At 39.9% G+C, this 6,394-nt stretch overlaps 1 pseudogene; it reads right to left on the bottom strand.

Moving 5' to 3' along the window:
* Positions 1-225: 225 nt before the first annotated feature.
* Positions 226-960, bottom strand: LOC118594955 (annotated as a pseudogene).
* Positions 961-6,394: the final 5,434 nt, after the last annotated feature.

Here is a 6,394-nt window from a genome sequence, read left to right as displayed (position 1 = left end):
ATGAGCTCCAGGTTTGTGAGGGACCTTGTCTAAAAAAGTATGGTGTGGTGACACACATTGTTTTCCCAACAAAGACCCTTTATTGAGAACTCCCTAAAACATCCAGTCCTTGACTTGAACAAGTTTCACCTCAGCTGATGGCTGACTTAGGTAAGGCTTCTTGGTGACAAGAAGGCTTCCCATCTATAATATTGAAACAGGTTCTTGACTCATGCATGAGTGTCCTCAGGGCCTTTCTTTAATCTTTTCCAGGCTTTGATTAAGCTCTTCAAATTTGTGGATATGTCAGATAAAGAAATCTCATAGCATTTGGTGACCTTTGTTTCTGCAATGTGGATCATGTCCTTACCAATATAGAAATTCACCACTAAGGCTGACCGGAATTTGCCACCTAGGGCAGAGATGCCACTGTCCACATCTGGTTCTTCATCTTGTGCTTGAAGACAAGCAGCTGAATGCAGAACTCCTGCTCTGCTCTGTAAGGTCCAGGAAGCCAGCCAGCTTGGCCACTGGCATGGTGTTGTAGAGCTTAAGGAAGCTGCAGAGGGCGGAGAGCTGGGCCTGCTGATGTACTTTATCAGAAAACACCTTCAGCTGCTTCAGGAAAGACTCTTTGTGGTCGTTAGGATGTACATTGTCATAGTTGGGCATCACAGGTGACAGGAACTTGAGGCAGGCATAGCTAAAAAGTTTTTCATAGACCTTGGGGTTACCCTTCTACATATGGAACATCTTGTCCAATTTCTCATGCAGCTGGAGGTGTATACTCTCATTAATCTGCATGGGGGACATTGTGAGAGCAATGGCCAACAGTGCATAAATCTACTCATTATGCTTGTTAATCATTTCATACTTGTATGTGGGCCTCTGGAAGTACAGGAGGATGTTGGCAAAGACCCAGATAGCATCCTGGTAGTGACACATCATCAGACACTCAAAGCCAACATGATAGTATGGACACACATTTTAAATCCCAGCTCCCAGGAGGTAGAAGCTGGTGGATATGTTTATGTTTGAGGCCAGTCTGGGCTACATAGTAAGTTTCAGAGCAGCCAAGGCTGTATAGAGAGATCCTGTCTCAAAATAATGATAATGATGATTATGATGATGATAACAACAATAATTTGGCTGGGGTTTGAGTTTAAAAGTGTTTACTACTGTTGCAGAGTACCAATAGTTGATTCCCAGAAGCCACATCAGTGGCTCATCATCATTTGTAACTCTAGTTCCAGGGTATCTCATGCCCTCTGACCTCTATGGGAACCTGAATGCACATGGTGTACGCAAACTCATGCTAGTTCACATACATATAAAGAAACAGAATATCTGAAAAAATTAGATGGAGAGAATCTGAGGAAGACACTTGGAATAGACCTCTAGGCCTACGCATGAGTATCTATGCTGTACATGCATGTATACCAACACAAATATGTGCACATAACACATGTGAACACACAAGCACACACACAGATTATACATCAAATTGCTTTTCTTTTGTTTTCATTTTCTCCCAGAGCAAGTAGTTCTTCAAATTTTGAAATTTGTGTATAATCCATATTCCTGCTGTAGAGACTACTATTGTCTGTGGCATTGGAAGAATGGATCACATGGCCTGGATTTCCAGTATCTATTCACTGGCCTCAAATCATGTGCTGTGCTATTTTCTTCTTCTTACCTAATAAAATACTCTGAAGAAAGCAAATTAAAAATGAAAGGATTTGTTCTGTTCAAGTGTACAGTCCATTATAGTAGGGAGGTTAAGGCAGCTGGAGATTGAAGCATTGGGAAAGCAATGAACACATGCATGCTGGTGCTCAGCTCACTTGCTCAATTTTATACAGCTCAAGATCCCAACCCATTCTGGCTAGTTTTATGTCAACTGGACACAAGCTAGAGTAATTTAGGAATAGGGACTTTCAATTGAGAAAGCACCTATGTAAGGTCATGCTGCCAGGAAGCCTGTAGGAAATTTTCTTAATTAGCGATCAATGTTGGAGGGCCTAACCTATTGTGTGTGGTGCTGCCTCTGGTGGTCTTGGTTCTTTAAGAAAGCAGGCTGAGCAAGCCATAAGCAGTAAGCCAGTAAACAGCACTACTCCCTAGTCTCTGCATTGGCTCCTGCCCTCCAGGTTCCTGCCTGCGTGGGTTCAGTGATGGACTATTACTTGGAAGCATAAGTGAAATAAACCCTTTCCTCCCCAAGTTGCCTTTAGTCGTGTGCTTTTATCACAGCAATAGTAACTCTTAGACACCACGTTAGGAATGATCTTCCCTACAAAATGTATGTCTTCACTTCTCAATTAATACAGTCAAGATGATGCCACAAACATGCCCAAAGGCCCACCTACCAAGTGAGTCCAGATTCTGTCAAAGTTGTCAGTTAACACTAAAAGTCACAGGTAGTGTCCAAAATTAATATAATAATATCACAAGTCATTAGAACTCATATCCCTGAAAAGCTGAAGTTAGTATAACATTTTGAAATTACTTAATTACCTAGTTCTGAGCAGTTGGATTTTCCAAAGGTCTGGGGATATTTTGAAAGTCAAGGTAGAATTTGTGTAATACCAAGAGGTACTTTGGAAGTAAGTAGTGTACTAGAAGATCAATGGCAATTTATTTCAAGTGAAAAAACATATTTGGGGTGTAAAATCTACTGGAATTTGTAATGGACAGGTATAAGAATTGAGGAGGGCTGGGTGGTGGTGGCACACGCCTTTAATCCCAGCACTTGGGAGGCAGAGCCAGGCAGATCTCTGTGAGTTCGAGGCCAGCCTGGGCTACAAAGTGAGTTCCAGGAAAGGCACAAAGCTACACAGAAAAACCCTGTCTCAAAAAAACAAAAAACAAACAAACAAACAAACAAACAAACAAAAGAACTGAGGAGGACATGAGATACCACTAAGTGAAGTCTACAAGAGAATTGTCACATGAGAAGATGCCACCTGTCTCTGCTCCAGCCTGCTGCTGTCACTCACTGCTGTCAAATGTGGAGAGACACAGACTCTGCCAAAGGGGAACACTTGCAAAGATTCTCCTTGCCCACTCATGACTGAGAGAGCAGAATGACCCCACCCACCCGTAGTTACTGACTGGTAACTATGATATAACGACATGCCCAAATTCATAAAATTTGATATGTTAAATATACACAACATATAACATTAACAAATAAAAAATACCTCGAAGGAACAATCCTACTTCATCCCATAGCCACATCCTTGAGTCAGTTTTTCAAGTTTTATTTTTATTTTTTTTCTTCCATTGCCCCCTATCACACATACACATGCTGGGTCATTTGGGACTAAGCCTTCTTCCTTCTCCCTTGAGAAGGAGACTATTTGTAGCTTATTCCTACTGAGCTCTTTTTTGTTTGTTTGTTATCATAAAAGAATTATTATTAGTGAATGTGGATTAGAGTACTTGCCCAGTGTGTACCAGATCCTGGACTTAATTCCTAACATACACACAAATATACAAGCATTAGTGAGTTAGATAATCTAATCTTTAGTTGCTTTGATGGGTCTGCATGAGCTGCACAGAGCCAAGGGATGTTAACAAGATTCTTAATACTCCAAAAGATGACTCTACTTTCTGGTAGTGATAATAGCTATTTAATTACCTTGACTTGTTTGTGCTAAATGCATAGAACCAACTGTGACATGTTTATCTTTGATGTTGAGTTGTGTTTCTCTTATGCAGCTGAAGGATGGATTCTGTGTTTGTATCCATTCTGTTAGCCTGTCTTTTTACTGGTGAATTGAATCCATTTATATTGAGAGATATTAATGATCAGTGATTGTTAATTCCTGATATTTTTTTTTGTTGTTGGTAGTAGTAGTAGTAGTAGTAGTAGTAGTAGTAGTAGTAGTAGTGGTATGCGTGTGTGTGTGTGTGTGTGTGTGTGTGTGTGTGTGTGTGTGTGTGTGTTTCCCTTATGTGGGTTTTGCTGGTATGATATTATCTATTGCCTATGTTTTCTTGGGTGTAGCTAACTTCCTTGGGTTGGAGTTTTCCTTCTAGTGCCTTATGTAGGGCTAGATTTGTGGAAAGATACTGTTTAGATTTGATTTTGTCATGAAATACCTTGTTTTCTCCATCTATGGTAATTTACAGTTTTGCTGGGTATAGTATTTTGGGATGGCATCTATGGTCTTTTAGAGTCTTCAGAACTTCAGTCCAGGCCCTTCTGGCTTTCAGGGTCTTTGTTGAGAAGTCGGGTGTGATCCTAATAGGTCTGTCTTTATCTGTTACTTGGCCCTTTCTTCTTGCTGCTTTTAATATTCTTTCTTTCTTCTGTATGTTTAGTGTTTTGGTTATTATATAGTTCAGTGATTTCCTTTTCTGATCCAGTCTATTTTTTGTTCTCTAAGTTCCATTTCTTTCTTTCTTTCTTTCTTTCTTTCTTTCTTTCTTTCTTTCTTTCTTTCTTTCTTTCTTTCTTTCCCTCTCTCTCTCTTTCTTCCTTTCTTTCTTTTTTTTCTGAGACAGGGTTTGTCTGTGTAGCTTTGAGCCTTTCCTGGAACTCACTCTGTAGACCAGGCTGGCCTTGAACTCACAGAGATCCACCTGCCTCTGCCTCCCGAGTGCTGGGATTAAAGGCGTGTGCCACCACTGCCCAACTGTAAGTTTCTTATACTTTATAGGCATGTCCTCTTTAAATTAGGAAAATTTTCTTCTATTATTTTATTGAATGTATTCTCTGGGTTTTTGAGCTGGGATTCTTGTCTTTTTAATTCTGTTATTCTATTGGTGTTTTCACAGAGTCCCAGATTTTCTGGATGTTTTATGTTAGGAGGCTTTTAGCTTTAACATTTTCTTTGACCAATGAATCTATTTCTTCTATTGTATCAACACCTGAAATTCGCTCTTTCATCTCTTGTATTCTGTTGGTGATGCTTGCATCCATAGTTCCTGTTTGCTTATCCAGATTTTCCATTTCCAGAATTTCCTCAGTTTGTGTTTTCTTTATTGCTTCTATTCAATTTTCTGGCCTACTTTCTTTCATCTGAATGTTTTTTCTTGACATTCTTTAAGGGATTTATTGATTTCCCTCAACTTTTTGGTTGTCTTTCCTTCAATTTCCTTAAGGGAATTTTTCATTTCCTCTTTAAGGACCTCTATCATCTTCATCAAGTTGTTTTAAAGATTGCTTTCTTGTGCTTTGACTGCCTTGGAATATTCAAATCCTGCTGCTGTAGGCTAGCTGGGATCTGGTGGTGTCATAGTGCCCTTGCTGTTGTTGATTGGATTATTACACTAATGTTTAGGCATCTGGTTTTGGGATGATTATAAGTCTAGGTTCTGATGTCTGAGTTTGTCTTTTTTGGATGGTATTTATTTTAATTTTTTTTTTTGTCTCTTGATTTCTGTTCCCTCTTTGGTCTTCTAGTGTTTTTGTCCTGGATTCCTAGTGGCCAGTGTGGCCTCTGATCTAGTAGAGAGTCTCTATAGAAGTTGGGAGCTAGCCTTCTGGTGGTTAGGTTGGCCATTGATGCAGCAGGGGGTCTTTGTTCTTCTGACTGGTGTGGCCTGTTTTTCTGACTGCTGTGGTCTACATCTGGTCTTTCAACTGGTATGGACTGTACCTGAGCCAATGAGGTCTGCTCCTCTGATTGGTTTAGACTGCACCCAAGTAGTGAAATCCTTCCAGTTGTGGGCAGAGCCCAGCAGTGGTTTTGGTGCTGAGGTGGGAGAGGGAGGGCCACAGGGTGTATGCTGGGGATCAGAATCTGGAGAGTGGGGCAGCTCTCCTGGGAGGCAGGTTACTCACCTGTTCTTCCAACTGATGTGGACAGTACATAAGCCAATGAAGTCTAACAAAGTTGAGGGGAAGGGCTGGTTGTGGGGAGGATGATGAAGTTGGAGGGTGTGGATGGTGGAATGATTCTTGGGGGAATAAGATGAGGGGTGCAGTCCAGTTGGCCAGGTGGATCACTCACCCACACCTCCACTTGGTGGGGACTATACCCAAGCAGTGGAATTCCACTGGAGTCGATATCAGTAATTTTTATTATTTTCACATCATCACTTTAAGTAACCATTATTGTTGAAATGAAGAAGTGATTGTAATTATACATGTATGTCACTGTAGAACTATGGATATATAAAACTGTAGATGACAATGAGGTAAAGAAAATTCAAATCCATAGATAAGCTCTACTTATAGTAAGATTTGAAAATATGAATGGGATTTTAAGAAAATCTTAACATTTGTACAGAGAATTGGAAGTTCCACTTGAATAAACATATTTGTATACACATGTATATACATGCAAATACATGCATATCTAGTTAAGTTTGCTCATTTTTGCTTAACATAAGTGACTGTTAGAACTTTCCCTAAAAAACATTTTTTTTTTAAATTTTATTTTACAAATAGCTGTTAATTTCT

This window comes from Onychomys torridus, chromosome 13 (genome assembly GCF_903995425.1).
Source record: "Onychomys torridus chromosome 13, mOncTor1.1, whole genome shotgun sequence".
Taxonomy (NCBI): Eukaryota; Metazoa; Chordata; class Mammalia; order Rodentia; family Cricetidae; genus Onychomys; species Onychomys torridus.
This window is presented reverse-complemented; position numbering and strand designations above follow the sequence as displayed.